This window comes from Monodon monoceros, unplaced genomic scaffold (assembly GCF_005190385.1).
Source record: "Monodon monoceros isolate NGI ecotype Baffin Bay Population unplaced genomic scaffold, NGI_Narwhal_1 Super_Scaffold_12, whole genome shotgun sequence".
Lineage (NCBI taxonomy): Eukaryota > Metazoa > Chordata > Mammalia > Artiodactyla > Monodontidae > Monodon > Monodon monoceros.
The window spans coordinates 54,388,892-54,405,515 of record NW_021703768.1 but is presented as its reverse complement, the minus strand read 5'-3'; the positions used below and the strand labels follow the sequence as shown (position 1 = coordinate 54,405,515).

The window sequence follows — 16,624 nt, the reverse complement described above, 5'->3', positions numbered from 1 at the left end:
GCAGAAGACTGCAGGAAGGTGCTTCTTTTCTCGCTTAAAACCCAATGACAAGGATGATGGGAGGACAGTTCTGGCAATGTTTCTACAAGAGCACGTGAAACCCCGAAACACCAGACCCAAATAAAAGAACTGCCAAACCCTAGAAAAAACCATAAGCACAGGGACTCCTAAAGCTTTCAGCAGGGCCAAAAAAGAAAAAGACTAAATCCACCAACTTGATTAAGTGAGCTATTCATCTTATGGACTGTGGTTCATAATTGTCATCCTATTACTTGGGAATCAAGGATGGATCCTGGTAGTGACCCAGTTAAAATTGAGGGGATAGAAAATTAAATTGTTGTGTCTGGTTTATCTTTTTTTTAAGTGAACAATGAAACAACTGCAAGTCATATACTGCATACTTCATGTCTTGGATCAACAAGGGAGCTATGCCAAATGTCAGATTAAATATTCCACAGCTGAAGTGTTTGCATAACTTTTTGGTGGCTACCATTTAAAGAAAGAAAAACAGTGATGGGCCTTTAAAAAAAAATATTCCCTTAACTTGACATGCTCATGGTGTCCTGCCAGCAATTGCTCTCAACTTGGAAGGCGAGGCCACGCATATCTTGTCCCTCGAGGGACAGTGTCAGCTGGCAAGTGTGTCCCTGGGTTTCCATTTGCCCCAGGAGCGTGAAGCCCCACTGTGCGCCCTGAAGGCCACAGCTGCACTGCTGTACTGTTTAACCATCTCTGTTTTGGCTAAGAAGCAAGGCATTTCCAGAAAGAATCTCCTGGTTCCTGAAGTGTCCGTCATGTTTCAACAATGCGTTTGCAATGGCCATGTGCGTTTTCAGTCTGGGCTGGCTCTGTGGACCTGCCCAGGAAAGTGGAGGCAGGTCTCCTATTGAAACAAAATAATAAGTCTGGACAAATCAGCTTTATTGTCATTGGCTCTGGCATGGCCTGGATTAATTTTAGCTTTAAGTTTCTAAAGGATAGCTCAAGAGGTGACACTCTTCAATCTCAGGTTATTTGAGGGAAGAGAGGGAACTGACATATTTTAAGTGCCTACTAAGTGTCAAGGGCTTTGCATGTATGATCTCAATGACTTTTCCTAACCATCTAAGGAAGTAGTTGTTCCTCTATTCATTTTACCAATGAGGAAATGGAGGCACTGAGAGGGTCATACCCTTGCCCAAGGTCACATAGTTAAGAGCACAGGCTGTGAAGTCCAATTGCTTTGTTTTATCCCAGACCTGCCACTTACTCTCTGTGACCTGGGGCAAGTCACTTCACCTCTATTCTCCAACTTTCTCCTCTGGAAAATGAGAATACTAATAGGAATCCTCCATCGAGGACTAAATAATGTGTGTAAAGTGATCAATACCTAAGCTGGTCAATACATTCAGCCCTTGTTACATGACAGTGCAGAGATTTCAACTCACTGCAGCTCCCTTCCCTGCTGGTGCTAATGCCACCTGCTCACCAGTTTTGCTGACCAATGCCACTCTTCTCCATGGGGAAGGCTTAAGTCAACACTGATATTCAAGACCCAAAGCTGAAGGCAGATTTAACGTCCTTGTTTTAAAATTATTTTCTCTATTGAGGCAAACAAGGTCTGCAGCTCTGGCTCAGGCTCAGGCTCCTATAAGAGAAGCTCTTTCTGAAAAGGAACCAGAAAGAGAGGAGAAATGGTGGGAAGTATAGAGGCTGGAGGGCTCTATTGTCTCATCGTCCAGGCCAGGCGCTTGGATTCAGAACTAAAAGCTGAAAAATTACCATGTGATATGTTTTCTCATGACAGCTGATGTCTAGTGTATTCACTGCAGCCAAAATCAGAGCTAAACTGGTGATGCTAACTGATATCAACCATCACAGGGCCTGTCAGCCTGGCCCTCAAGCCCTGCCTGGGAGCTTCCTGGGTGCCAGGCTCTTTGCTGGGCCTTGGGATGCAAAGATGGGTAAGACATGGTCCCTGTCCTTGCAGAGCTCAGACAAGTGATCAAATGAGCCTAAACAACACAGGGACCTTGCTTTCCAGCAAGGCTGTTTAAAATCTAGATTCTCTGAAATCCATTCAGAAAGAAACACATACTTCATTAGCTGTCTGTAACCAGAAATTTCTGGAGCTTTGTGAAGAAGCTTAGGTAACTTTCTTTAATAATCCTCAGTGAAAAATCAAAATCCACAAGTAGGAGGGAGGCCCATAATGCAACCAACTCAGTTAATCACTTGGAAGTTTTTCCAGTCTTGCAAGAATTTCTTGGGCACCAGTTGCCCCAATAACTACCCCCAGGGACTTGGAATCAGAAGACCTAAATATAAGTTCCAGTCTCACCACTCACAAGCTGTTTGATTTTAGCCAAAATCACTCAACCTATCTGAGTCATATATTTTTATCTGTAAAATGGGGAAGATAAATAATATTCAGACTACAGGTTTATTATCAGAGAGTAAATAGATTAATGTCTTTGAAAGCCTTCTTATGCAGTAAAAACTTGTAAATACTTGTTCTTGTTACTTCCATTCATACTTTCTCTTGCATTCATCTTGGAATCATTTGTATCATATGACTTCTAGATTCTAAGTTTCTTGCTTTATAGTTTGATGTTTGTGAATATTTCAATAAAGAAAAGGTGGGAAAGAATAGCATCAGTGAGCAATTTTTCAATACCACCTCCATGAAGGACAATAGGTAAAAAGAGGGCATCTCCCACTATTTTATTTTTAAACAATTATTTGTGAATTATTTACTTTACGTCAGGTATTGTGTTAAATACTGTGTGTGTGTGTATGTGTATGTAAAATCCCACAACATTCTCATTCTCACAACAAACTCCTCAGGATATCATGATTTCCATTTTACAAATAAAGAAACTATGGTTTCAAAAGCCTAAGCAATATCCTCAAGGTCAGAAATCTAGAACCAGTTGAACTGGGATGTGAATTTCTATCTGCCTAACTCCAAAGTATGGGTTCTAAACTATCCTATATCTGAAGTGATGATAATAATAATCTGAAATGGGAAAGGGGTGACTAATAATGATGTCCACTTATTATGTTTATAGGAAACTGAAATGTGATCATTTACGACTATCTTTGTGGGTTGGATAATAATTATAAATATGTACCCGTGGATAGAAATTTATGAGTTATGATCTAAGCAAAAGATGGGTGAAAAATATAAAAGACTATGTAAATATGTGGTGCTTTTATACAAGCCTCTTCTTTAGCAGGACCTCTATTTTCCCTGAACTGATCTTGAGGGTCTTATATCATTATTGACTCCTTAGCTAGAAATAATCTGATCAACTCTGAATTCCCAGAGCCTGTTAGAATATTTTTTATGACTAACAGTCCTGCCTCTGGACATCTGCACTTGCTGTTTTCCCTGCCTTCAACATTATCCTCCAAGAAACCTGTTAAGCTCATCTGCTCACTTCATGGAAGTGTCTGTTCAAATGTCCCTTATGAGACTGACCCTCCAGTCACATGACTTGACTAGGTCTTTTCTCATCACATTGTACAAAATAGCCAAGTCTCCCTCACCACAGTTTTTCCATTGCCTTACTTTATTTTTCTTCAAAGCACTTCCTACCACTGAATATATTATTTAATATTTATGTATTTGTTTATTGACTGCTTCCATGACTCACATAAAAGCTCTGTAAGAACAGGGAATTTTTTGTTTGTTTATTGCTGCCCCAAATCTAGCACTTGGCACATAGCAGATGCTGAATATATGTCTGTTAAACAAATGAATGAATGAATGAAGAATGAATGAATATGGCCCTTTCTCTTTTGTATCACAGTTGGTAATACATGAGTCTTACCTCACCTAGGAAACTGAACTTTTTGAGGTCAAAGTCAGTACCTGGCTCATTTTTACATCTCTCTAGTTCCTAACACAGTACTCATAATTTGTTTAGTGATCGAAAATTTGCAGAGATTTTATATATGTCTCATTTGTGATCTAAGGACTCTATAATATAGGTTGGTATTTTTATCCCCATCTGTTTTAGTCAGCTTGGCCTGCTTTAACAAAATACCACAGACTAGGTGGCTTAAAAAATATACATTTATATCTCACAGTTCTGGAGGCTGGGAAGTCCAAGAATAAGATGGCAGCTGATTTGGTTTCTGCTTAGACCCCTTTTCCTGGCTTGCAGACAGCCACCTTCTCACTGAGTTCTTACATGGTGGGGTGGGGGGAGGGAGGGAGGGAGGGAGGGAGAGAGAGAGAGAGAGAGAGAGCGCCCTTGTCTCTTCTTCTGATAAGGGCACTAATCCCATTCATGAGGGCTCCACCCTTATCACCTCATCTAAACTTTCCTACCAAATCCCCACCTCCAAATATCATCATATTGGGGTTAGAGCTTCAACATACGAATTTGGGGAGGACACCAACATTTGGTCTAAAACACCATCTTACAGATGAGAAACCATAAGTCAGAGAAATGTAATGATTTTTCCAAGGTCGGAGATAATGGATAAGTCAGATCTCAAGCCCAGTTCTTTTCTCTACAAGTCTAGGACTCTCTCTTTGGAGGGCCACTGCCTCTCCCTGTGTTAGGCTCATAAACAACTACTGAACCAGGAAAGAATAAATGGATACTGAAGCAGTGGTCCCTTAGAGGTACAGAGGAGACAGGAACTGTAAAAACATTTCTTACAGTCAATGTAATCGTAGATTTCTACTTTCAGGTTTTCTTGAATATTATTTTTTAATCAAACATGGCTTTAACTTTTTATTTTGTGATAGGAAATCTATCCTCACACTGTTACCCCCTCTGCCTTCAGGTTGAAGGAATAGAGGCTCTGTGAGGTAGAATAATTTGAATAGGCCACATAGCAACTAAGTTGAGAGAGACAGGATTTGAACTCAAGCCAGGCTGTCTCTTTTTATACCTGCAAGGGAGCTCAGTTCTTAATATGGCCATTGAGAAAACACTGTGTGTCCTATTTGGCTTGCTTGCTCTGGTGGGCATGGTTTAGAATAGAGTTCTCTTCTCCCACAGAAGTAGAAAAGACATAAGCCTCTGAAAACTTGAAGCTTTGGTTATTAATTCTTCCCTAAGTGCGTGTGTGTGTGTGTGTATACACACAAACACATATATTTGGGGGAACATCCTTAAAGGACATGCATTTTTTTCCTGGATTTGATGAGCTCTTTAATCTCCAAATACTTGTGTAATCTGTCACTAAGCCCCAGAATTCCTGGAACCCTTATATAAAGTCAACCCAGATTCCAAACTTAATGAGATTTATCCACCACTAATCTCCATATCTATTTTTAACAGAAATATCTTACTTATTTTCAAGACAGAACATGTCTCTATAACATGCCATTGCAGCAAATTCTACATCCTTGTAGATCAGAGTATAAGACAGAATACAGGGTTAGATCTCAACCCAGAGAATGCTTTATCTTTTATGTTTTAGGTTGCACTACAGATAGAAGGAAGAACTGTGAGATTTAGACATTAAGCAGACTAATTCAAACTCAAAGCAACATTTAAATTTCTTTGCCTGGGAATGCCTGATTATGTAATTCCATTCTCTGTTCTACCCTACCATGGGCCAAAACAAACCAAAACAAAATCCTGCCTTGTTTGATGCCAATAATAAATTCACATGAAAAGCTGCCTTTCCCCGGTACCCACTATACATAAAAAATTGTGACCTAAGCCAAGAACCTTCAGAGGAGCCACTTCAGAAGGTCTCCATCTCTGAAGCCAACAATGCCAATCCTTCTTCGGAACTGTTCATTGGAAGTGGATCCATCTTTTAAGGTTAGCTTGGGAAGAGAAACAGAAATGCTTGGAAGACAAAACAAAGATGCCTATTCTACTTTTTGCACCGACAGTATGAAGGATTTTGCCTGATTAAGAGGGTGCTAAGGACCATTAAAGCTCCAATATTCTCTGATGATCTGATTTTCCCCATATAACACGCTGTTCTGCCAATCCCAATCTTATTTTCTTTCTTCACAGAAATCCAAACAACTTGACATGGAGTAGGCAGCTTAATATGATTTCCCTGTGAGTAAAATAAAATGAATTTTCTGAGGATGGAAACTGATTCACAGCAAATCAGTGCTGGAACAATCATTTTCTTCTTTGGCCTCTTATTCTGGATTCACAAGCCACACAGCACATGACACAGACAATTAGCTGTTTATCCTCCTTCTGGCTGGCTTCAGAAAGTGTCAAAGTCTGTGCTAGAATAATGAAGAGAACACAGGTGTGCAGCATTTCCAGCAAATCCAGAGTTCCTGGGAAATAAATGTTTTCAAACTTTAAAATGTACTAAAACAGCTTCTTATTTAAAGTGTTGACATGGTAAAGGATCCTTTTCTTTAGCAGTCACTTTGCCAGCTTTTCTATTTGGCAAGTCTAAATTTTTGTAAGTGGGATTTATTTAAAGTGAGCACACCTGTGAGTAAACAAAGAGCATTAGCCTCAGGAAAGTGACATAATTCCTGGTGGACGGGCTGGAGCTGGTGTTTGGAGCCTGTGGCAGCAAGGCCATGAGGGTTCCTCACTGTCATTGCATTTAGAAGCTAAGAATCTTGGACATGACATTTCTTAAAAGCACATATTTATTGCCCCCATCTGTATATGACTACTTCCAGAGTACTTTCATCATGATACCTAAGCAAGGTAAATAGAAAATACTTTTAAAATGAAGTCTTCCCAAGAGTCATTCTTGAATGTAAGTAAAAATAAAGTGTCAAAATAGCAATTCAAAAAAAGAGGATGACTGCAAAATGTTAAGATGTAGGCATGTACTCCGAATATTTTCTGAAGTAGACAGAGACCTTTCTCTCTTCTCCATGTGCACTCTGTATTTCCAAGCCTTCATTTAACTAAGCAGGGAATGGTTGAAATAAGCTGCTTTGAATATGAAACTAATTTGGGGAGGCTACAAAAGAGTCATTTTATAATAGCACTGGATCTGATAAAATTTTAACCTCCAAGTTTTCCTGAGGGACACTGTGAGGAAGATTTTTATTAAAATCCCCAGTTTCCAAGGCTTCAAGAGACACCACTGGCAGTGTAGGGCTGTCATCAGCATCACTTTTCACTTGACAGGATGTGCGGGGTGCTTTCTGAGCCTATGCAGAACCATAATGTTAGAGACTGAATGTTTGTCCCCCCAGAATTCACATGTTAGAAAACCTAACCCCCAAGGTGACGGTATTAGGAGGTGGAGCCTTCGCAAGGTGATTTCATGAGGGTAGAGCCCTCATGAGTGGGACTAGTGCCTTTATGAAAGAGACCCAGAGAGCTCTGTTGTCCCTTCTACCATGTGAGGACACAGCAAAAAGACAGCCATCTATGAACCAGGAAGCGGGCTCCAACCAGACAACAAATCTGCTGGAGCCCTGAATTTGGACTTCAGCCTCCATAACTGTGAGGAATAAATGTCTGTTGTTTAAGCCCCCCAGTCTATTACAGCCTTTTGTTATAGCAGCCTGCACAAAGACACACAGTAAGCCCTGATACTGCCTGACTGCCCTGCTAAGAAGCAAACTTTATAAACTTCCCCTTCCTTCTTATAAACTCCAGCATTTTACCCGCAGCACCTTGTAAGCTCATACAAATCCCTGTCACATGTTGCTTAGTTTCTCTAAAGCTATTTATAGCTCAGGTTATATCCTCCTCCAACTCCTCTTTTTTTCTCCTCATTTCATAAACTGAGTGTCATGTTTCAACTTGTGAGGCTTGTTTTAATTGTTCCCTCCATCATTCCCCATGTTAGGGATAATTTGCAGTGGTTAGAGAAAAAAATTATGCATCTGCCTAACATTCAGTGAACATCTACATGCAAAACATTGTGGAGCAGCCAAAGTTGAATCAGGGTCAGAACCAGCTCTCACATAGTTTCAATTTATAGGAAAGATAAAACATTAAAAAGTATGTTACAAGAAAAGGACGGAAGAAGCTGTTAGATGTTAGTAGCAAGTTCCAAGGAAAATGGCATTTGGTCTCCCCTGGAGATCAGGAAGAGTCTCACGGAAGTCATTTTTGGACTGAGCCTTGAAATATTCTTTTTAATTTTATATGAAGCAATATATTTAATTTTTCTGACATCACAGCCCCAGCAAGTGGTTTTGTACCGAATTTAATGGAAGTTCCGTAGAACACTTTGTGTGTGGGAGCAGGAAGAAAGGGAAGTAACCACAAAATTTCAGAAAACAAAAACAAAATCCTGGATAACTGTTAGCATCTGTTCCATCCCACATTAATAAAATTCACCTGGAAATTCCGCAGAAAAGGAGACCAGAAAACAAGAGTGGAGGCAAAAGAGGGCATATTGGCAAAGAAAAAGTCACCCAGGAGGAGAAAGCCACAGAGCATTCCTCTCCCTCCCAACACCAGGAGGATGCTCAGCAGGGATGCTGAGGCTTTACTAGATCTACCTCCCCAAAATAATGCTGAGTACGCAGCACCCAAGGGAAAAGAAGGGGGGAAGGCAGGGCGTGAGCAGGCTGGGGGTGGGCATGAGGGAAAGAAGCACACTTAATGAAGGAGATGGTGAAGGGTGAAAGAGGTGGATGTGTATATCGAGAGAGACAGACAGTGATGAGGCGCACTTAAACTGAAAAGCAATGTCCTAAGTTTCATTATTAAACAAAAAATAGATTTCCTTATTATTCCTACCCTACACTGAACTTAGTTTTTTTAAAATTAATTGTGTGTCTGTGTGTGTGTGTTTCATTAATATTTTGCTCTTGCCTGAGAGAGGCCAGTGATTGTATTGGGTTGAGGCTCAGCATGGTTACACCTGTACCCGGAAGGATGCCCAGAGTTTCCACAAACCCGGGACCTCCCAAGCCAGGCATTCTGGGGGCTGGTTTGCCCATCATCCCCTGTGCAAAAACCCAGGTCTAGGACCCCAGGGCTGTTTATGGCCTGGGACTTCCCCTCATGGAACCATTTCAGTGTCTGGCTGGGCTTCTCAGGTGGAGTGTAGAGGACAGGTCCAACTCAGGTATGACTTCCTGCAGATCTGGGTCCGAAAAGACTGAAGACAGGCTATTCCCCAGCACAGTGATGGAGTCAGGACCCCTTGGGCCCCCAGGCTTTTAAAGTGCTGAATTCTAAATTGGGTGTTAGAATGGCCAAATGTGCCTTCTCCTGGGACACCCACGTCTCCAGGAAGTTGCTCTGCCTCCATTGGGCCCTTACAAGAAAATGATACCTGCTGTGGAAGAGACTCATCTTGGAGGGAACTCCTGCGAAAACCCCTCTGTCCTTGAGATGCCATCTCAGGCTCCTGGGACCCAAGACCCATCATAGGATTGTGTGACATCAAATCAGACCCCATTGAAACACCATGAGGAAGCATGTTGGTTCCCAAGGTAACCAAGGAGGGCATCTGGTTATAGTGAGGAGTGGCTGGGTCATTCCCATGGGGTTGAGTGTTGGCATCAGAACCTGAAATTCGAGGATTTTTATGTATTAATGCCCATTTCTGGCAGGTTATTCATTGATGAGAAGTTGAGTGAAGGAGCTGGAGGGGAGCTTGTCATCTGAGTCGATTGCCATCTTGATGGCATAATGGAATAATCAGGTAGAACTGGACATTGCAAACTTGAACATTTAAGACACCACAATGGAGAGCAGGCTTGGGGAAGGATAGGCTCTGGAGGCGAGTTGTACTAGAGAGAAGACATCTGGTTATTCACAGAAGCAGATCATCCACAGAGCAGCAGCAAACCCTAAGAAGGCTGTTTAATGAAGGCAGCAGCATCTGGGCCTGCCATCAGGCCTACCATGTACAATGGAATCTGGAGGCACTTGAGGTTTCCTGAGGGTGAGCCCAGCATTGATGACTGGACAGTACATGGTGGGAGGTTGCAGAGGGTTCAGACCAGGAGAATGCACAGGGCTTTTGCCCCAGGCCATTTCAAACTGGAGGAGCTGTGTTGAGGCTAATGGCATTTCTAGAGGGTTGAGATGTATTGGTGGCTATCACAGAGCTGGCCATTAGTCCTTCTGGTGGGTCTGATTGTTTCTCTGAGATTCTGCAAACCACCGTTGCTTCCTGGACCTTGAGACACGGAAAGTATGGCCTAAAGCCCAGGACATACTCTTGCTGAGGGCGCTCACCAGATGGCAGGGGAGCCAGCTTCTGCTCAGCAGGCAGCATCTCGGAGCCACCTGAGTGCAAGTCATCATCTCCCCAGGGCACACTGAGCCTCTCGTCTTTTGAGGTGTCATCTGAAAGTTGGATCCCTTGTTGACATTTAAGTTGACATTTCCTTTCATGACATTAAGGACCATCCCAAACTCAAATTCCCAACCAGGGCTCATTGGTGGGGAATCGTTTTTGGAAAGTTATCCTGGCAGGATTGCAGGAAAATGGGAATGTTCACTGAGAGCCTGGGATCATGCTAGTCATCTCCATGTTGGACCTTATTCCTGTTATGCTTATCCCAGGGAGGCCACCTTGAAATTTCTCTGCAAGCTGCTGTTGAAGCATCTCTGCAGAGAATCTTTGGGGATTTTGGAAGCAATCCCATCAATCAAAAAGACCCCCTGGCCAGGAAAGAAGTTTCAATTATTTGGAATTTTTGACATGTTGTCTGGCCAACTGACTCCAGAAAGACATGGTCTGAATGCAGGGTTGGTGACATTTGCCCTTCCATTTCAGATTATCATTCCTGCAAATCCAGGAAGGCATATCTGATCCCTGGTATGTTGCAGTCGAGGGCCGTGTGCCTAAGAGCAGAGAACATGGTGCAGTCATACTATCAGAAGATGGTTCTGCTTGCCCAGGTGCCCAGCCTTCACTAGGGGTCATCTGGTATCTAGGGAGAGGCTCTTAGAGAAATTCTAAGGTCCGTGCAGATAAACCTTTGTAACCTGGAGGGAGCGCTAGGGTACAGCCACTTTTCCTTGATACCTCTTCTTCTGTTTATTAAAAACTCCTGCTATAATTTCAGCCAAACTATCTACTCAGGAGTCATATGATCTGGGTGGTTGGGTCTTAGGGGCCCAGACAGGGAGTTCATGGAAGGTGGAATCACTTCATCTGGACAAAAGGGCACATCTCTGTATCCTGGAAGGACAAGTGGAGCCTCCACAGCTGTCTGGGACCCGGGTCCCTTACCTAAGCTTCGTTACTAAGCCACTCTGGCCTGTATCAACCCTTCTGGTTTCTTTGGAGGTTCATTTAACACTCCAGCATTCTGCATCCCTTGTGCTGTTGTGAATGTCTTTTCATCAGGGGAAAGCATGCGCTAGATTTGAGAGTGTGTAAGCAGTGCTCCCGATGCTGAAGCTGCTCATGACGTAGTCTATCTGGGGTTTCTCCCAGGGTGGGGGGATCTCCACTGGACACTAGTGGAGGGAGGTGGGGAAGGAGTACATTGGGATCTGCCAGAGCCATTGTCCCTGTAGGAGACAGAGGTAACTGCTTGGTTTGGGGGCATCAGGCCTGGAGCACTACCATGTCGGAGCAGTGGAGTAGAGCTGGCAGGGCTGCCTGCAGAAGGAATCAGTTTGTTTTCTACCCCAGGATTATCTCAGGGGACATATGGGGGCAGCAGGTGTGGGTGCTGGTGCCAGAACGCACAGAGTTGGCTGCGGTGTGGTATTCGGGGAAGAATTCCAACCCTGGTTGGCTGGAGCTGGGAGAGGTTTCAGGTCATTCCAAAGGCACATATCTGCCTGTTCACAGAGGTATGCTTCTCTCTGTCTTGCTGTTAGGGATGTCATGGATGTGAAAAGGGGCAGCAGTTTCAACTTGACCCTTAGTGCAGAATCTGCAGCCTGAAAACATACACACTATTTGGTCTAATGTCTTCGGAGCAGGTGTGGGTTTGGATAATAGTCTGGCTGTGGAAAGGTCTGGAAGAGCTGTGGGTTGCGTAATATGATGGGGTCATCAGTGGGTTGTGCACTGGGAATCCTGGGACTTTAGTGGTCAGCAGAATTACATTCTTCAGTCCCAGGAGCTCTGACCAAAGCAGTGAGGCGGCGGGGGATGGGGAATACCTTGCTCCCTTGGCACCATCTGCAGCCCCATTCTTCAGGTCCAGGCTCCCACCAGGCCAAAGGAGTGCTTACAGTGTATGGCTCCCACTCTTGGAGTCATTAAGAGGGGGGACTAGGATTGACTGGCCAGCCCCCTTGTTTTCTCTGCCTGGAGAATTTGAAAGGCAGGTGGGGATTCCCAGATGGGGTCATCACTGTAAGGGAAGGCCATCATCTCCTGCTTTGACTTGGACTTTGACTCTTTTCTTTTTTAACATCTTTATCGGAGTACAATTGCTTCACAATGGTGTGCTAGTTTCTGCTCTATAACAAAGTGAATCAGCTTTACATATACATATATCCCCATATCTTGTCCCTCTAACGTCTCCCTCCTACCCTCACTGTCCCACCCCTCTAGATGGACAAAAGCACAGAGCTGATCTCCCTGTGCTATGCAGCTGCTTCCCACTAGCTATCTGTTTTACATTTGGTAGTGTATATATGTCCATGACACTCTCTCACTTTGTCCCAGCTTACCCTTCCCCCTCCCTGTGTCCTCAAGTCCATTCTCTACGTCTGTGTCTTTATTCCTGTCCTGCCCCTAGGTTCTTCAGAACCATTTGTTTGTTTGTTTTTTTAGATTCCATATATATGTGTTAACATATGGTATTTGTTTTTCTCTTTCTGATTTACTTCACTCTGTATGACAGACTCTAGGTCCATCCACCTCACTACAAGTAACTCAATTTTGTTTCTTCTTATGGCTGAGAATATTCCATTGTATATATGTGCCACATCTTCTTTATTCATTCATCTGTTGATGGACGCATAGGTTGGTTCCATGTCCTGGCTATTGTAAAAAGAGCTGCAATGAAAAGATACTTGATACGATTTCAATTTTCTTAAATTTACCAAGGCTTGATTTGTGACCCAAGATATGATCTATCCTGGAGAACGTTCCATGAGCACTTGAGAAGAAAGTGTATTCTGTTGTTTTTGGATGGAATGTCCTCTAAATATCAATTAAGTCCGTCTTGTTTAATGTATCATTTAAAGTTTGTGTTTCCTTATTTATTTTCATTTTGGATGGTTTGTCCATTGGTGAAAATGGGGTGTTAAAGTCCCCTATGATTCTGTTACTGTTGATTTCCCCTTTTATGGTTGTTAGCATTTCCCTTATGTATTGAGGTGCTCCTATGTTGGGTGCATAAATATTTACAGATGTTATATCTTCTGCTTGGATCGATCCCTTGATCATTATGTAGTGTCCTTCTTTGTCTCTTCCAATAGTCTTTATTTTAAAGTCTATTTTGTCTGATATGAGAATTGCTACTCCAGCTTTCTTTTGATTTCCATTTGCATGGAATATCTTTTTCCATCCCCTCACTTTCAGTCTGTATGTGTCCCTAGGTCTGAAGTAGGTCTCTTGTAGACAGCATATATACAGGTCTTATTTTTGTATCCATTCAGCCAGTCTATATCTTTTACTTGGAGCATTTAATTCATTTACATTTAAGGTAATTATCAATATGTATGTTCCTATTACTATTTTCTTAATTGTTTTAGGTTTCTTATTGTAGGTCTTTTCCTTCTCTTTTGTTTCCTGCCTAGAGAATTTCCTTTAGCATTTGTTGTATAGCTGGTTTGGTGGTGCTGAATTCTCTTAGCTTTTGCTTGTCTGTAAAGGTTTTAATTTCTCCATAGAATCTGAATGAGATCCTTGCTGGGTAGTGTAATCTTGGTTGTAGGTTATTCTCTTTCATCACTTTAAATATGTACTGCCGCTCCCTTCTGGCTTGCAGAGTTTCTGCTGAAAGATCAGCTGTTAACCTTATGGATATTCCCTTGTATGTTATTTGTTGTTTTTCCCTTGCTGCTTTTAATATTTTTTCTTTGTATTTAATTTTTGATAGTTTGATTAATATGTGTCTTGGCATGCTTCTCCTTGGATTTATCCTGTATGGGACTCTGCGCTTCCTGTACTTGATTAACTATTTCCTTTCCCATATTAGGGAAGTTTTCCACTATAATCTCTTCAAATATTTTCTCAGTCCCTTTCTTTTTCTCTTCTTCTTCTGGGACCCCTATAATTTGAATGTTGATGCATTTAATGTTGTCCCAGAGGTCTCTGAGACTGTCCTCCATTGTTTTCATTCTTTATTCTTCTCAGTGGTAGTTATTTCCACTATTTTATCTTCCAGGTCACTTATCCGTTCTTCTGCCTCAGTTATTCTGCTATTGATTCCTTCTAAAGAATTTTTAATTTCATTTATTGTGTTGTTCATCATTGTTTGTTGGACTTTGACTCTTTTGTGGTGGAGTTCCTCCCTTTAGGGTTACTGGGCTGCACTGGTTGAATGACTGAGCCTGCAGTCACAGACAGGGACAGGCTCTCTGAGTTCTTCTCGGACCACAGCAGAAGCAATTGCTGAGTCAGTGACAGTGGCTTGCTGCTTACTGGGTGCGTTCCTGCATGTTGGCTGCTGGTATACCTTGTTCCTCTTTGTTTTTCTGTGCTCTGGAAGTGGGTTTTGCAGCTTCAGCATTCTCGGAGTGTGCTTCCTGCTGCCAGAGGAGAACCTTGCATGTTGAGGGCACACAATACACAAAGGCCACCATGCTGCCATGTTGATCCTGGAGCTCTGGGGTCTAGGAGCCATGTTCTCAAAGGCAACCCCCACCTTTCGGGAGTTCAATTTGCTCTTTAATCTACATTGGGACACAAAAGAACTTTCCAAAGATGATCTCTGCCACCTAAACTGAAGTGACTTCCTAGGTGAAAATTGGGCTGACACCAGCTAGTTCCACATTTAGTCCCTGGAGGCAGGGTGGTGGCAGGGAATGGGGAGTGGGCTTGGGTCCAGGTCCCAGCCAACTGTTTAGCTGGGTGGCAGCCTCCCCTCTTCTGTCTCCCCACTGCAGCTCTTAGAGTGTTTTAACCACTGGAAGGACCAGGTAAAGAAAGCATATAATAAATAAGCTTGGAAAGGTTAGTTGGCACAGATTTTAGGAAAGTCTTAAATGCTCGATAATAAATTTGGAGGGTTTCTTTGGTAGGGAGTGGGGAACTACTGAAGATTTCTGAACGCGGGAGCAACATGATCTTGACTTGGCTTTAGAATGATTCACTCTCCCATTACTGTTTAGAGGAAAAAGAGTCAAGATACTTCCAGATGCAAGTAAGAGAATACCAAACCAAGATGGTTTGGATGATAGAGATTTATTACCTCATATAATAAGAAGTCCCGTAACTGTAAAGAGAGATTCAGTTGTTTTTCACAGAGCAATGATGATATTTGAAACCAAGAGACTGACTGAGGGTGTCAAGAAAGGACACAGAAACAGCAGCAACAAAAATTGACCAATAACAGAAATCTGTAGAACATCAAGGAGGAAAACTGGGAAGCAGAAAAACAACAAAATAAATTCCTTACTATCTAATTTTTGCTACTTCTAGTTTAGTATGAGAGCTCACCTCTACCCCCTAAATGATTATTTTTAAATGAAAATAGTTCAATATGAATACTCATTCTCTCAGGAATATTACATTCTCATTTCAGAAAACCAATTTAGCCAAGCATAAGGATAACTGAAAGAGTCCTTTCTCTATAGACAAGACCTCTGATCCATTTCAAAATAATTTTATTTACTGTCACCAAAAGTAATTAGAGCATTCATTCCTAGTGGCCACTGGTCATCTTATGAGAAGTTTCCACATTCATATAGGGAGCACCCCTGAAATCTGTAAAGAAACTCAGGAACACACAGAGCACTGTTTCCTCCCTGGAAACAGGAGCAGGCAGCTGCTACAGCTGTCTGTAACCAGGCAAGGTGCTCATCAAGAATTTCAGAATGCCCAGGTCAGGGGCACCTCTTCACATGTCTTGGCAGAGTGTCCTCCAAGACCTTACTGTGATCACCATGAGATCCTATTTTGTACAGCAGGATAAAGGGATGTAGATTTGAAACTGAAAAATGAAAACACTATTCTCCATCTTTTACTTTTGACTGAGCATAGTTAACGCATCACCTCTATCATTCTTCTGAGCACTCCAGGTGCGAGTGGCAATACCCAGCCAAGGCAGGTGTCACTCAGTGCTCTGTCACATAATTGGTTTTTTTTTTGCCAATAGACCAAAATGACACAGTCATAAGAAATGGGCACTAATGATTCTGCGAGGAAACAAAAGGGGATGTTGAACCTTTGTAGATGATGAAGTTGATGTCAGACAACCTGCCCTTGCAGATTGATTCTACTGCCCACACCTCAGGACTCAACTCCTTGCCCTTGGGGTGATGTGCTTTTGCCACAGACAATAATGATAAGGTCTAAATTGAAACTAACAGTGCTACATTCTGTACAATTATACCAGAGCTTTTAATTTAAAAAGCTCAATTGTATAATTTTTAGGTTGATCCCTCAGATACCATGTATTTCTTCAGTGGATTTGAATGAATGAAAAAATAAGTAAATATCTATAGATGTATAGATACAGGTATAGACAATATTTACTGGGTACTTAGTATGTGCCAATATGTTTACATATATTAGATCATTTAAACATTATGAGGAAGATACTGTTATCATTATATTCTTTTCATAGATGAGAAACCACAGGAATAGAAAAAGACATTGATAGATGGGTTGCAATGAG

The 16,624-nt window shown here is 42.1% G+C and overlaps 1 pseudogene; it reads right to left on the bottom strand.

The window, feature by feature from the left end:
* Positions 1–722: 722 nt before the first annotated feature.
* LOC114892084 lies at positions 723–14,588 on the bottom strand (annotated as a pseudogene).
* Between the last annotated feature and the right edge of the window lie 2,036 nt (positions 14,589–16,624).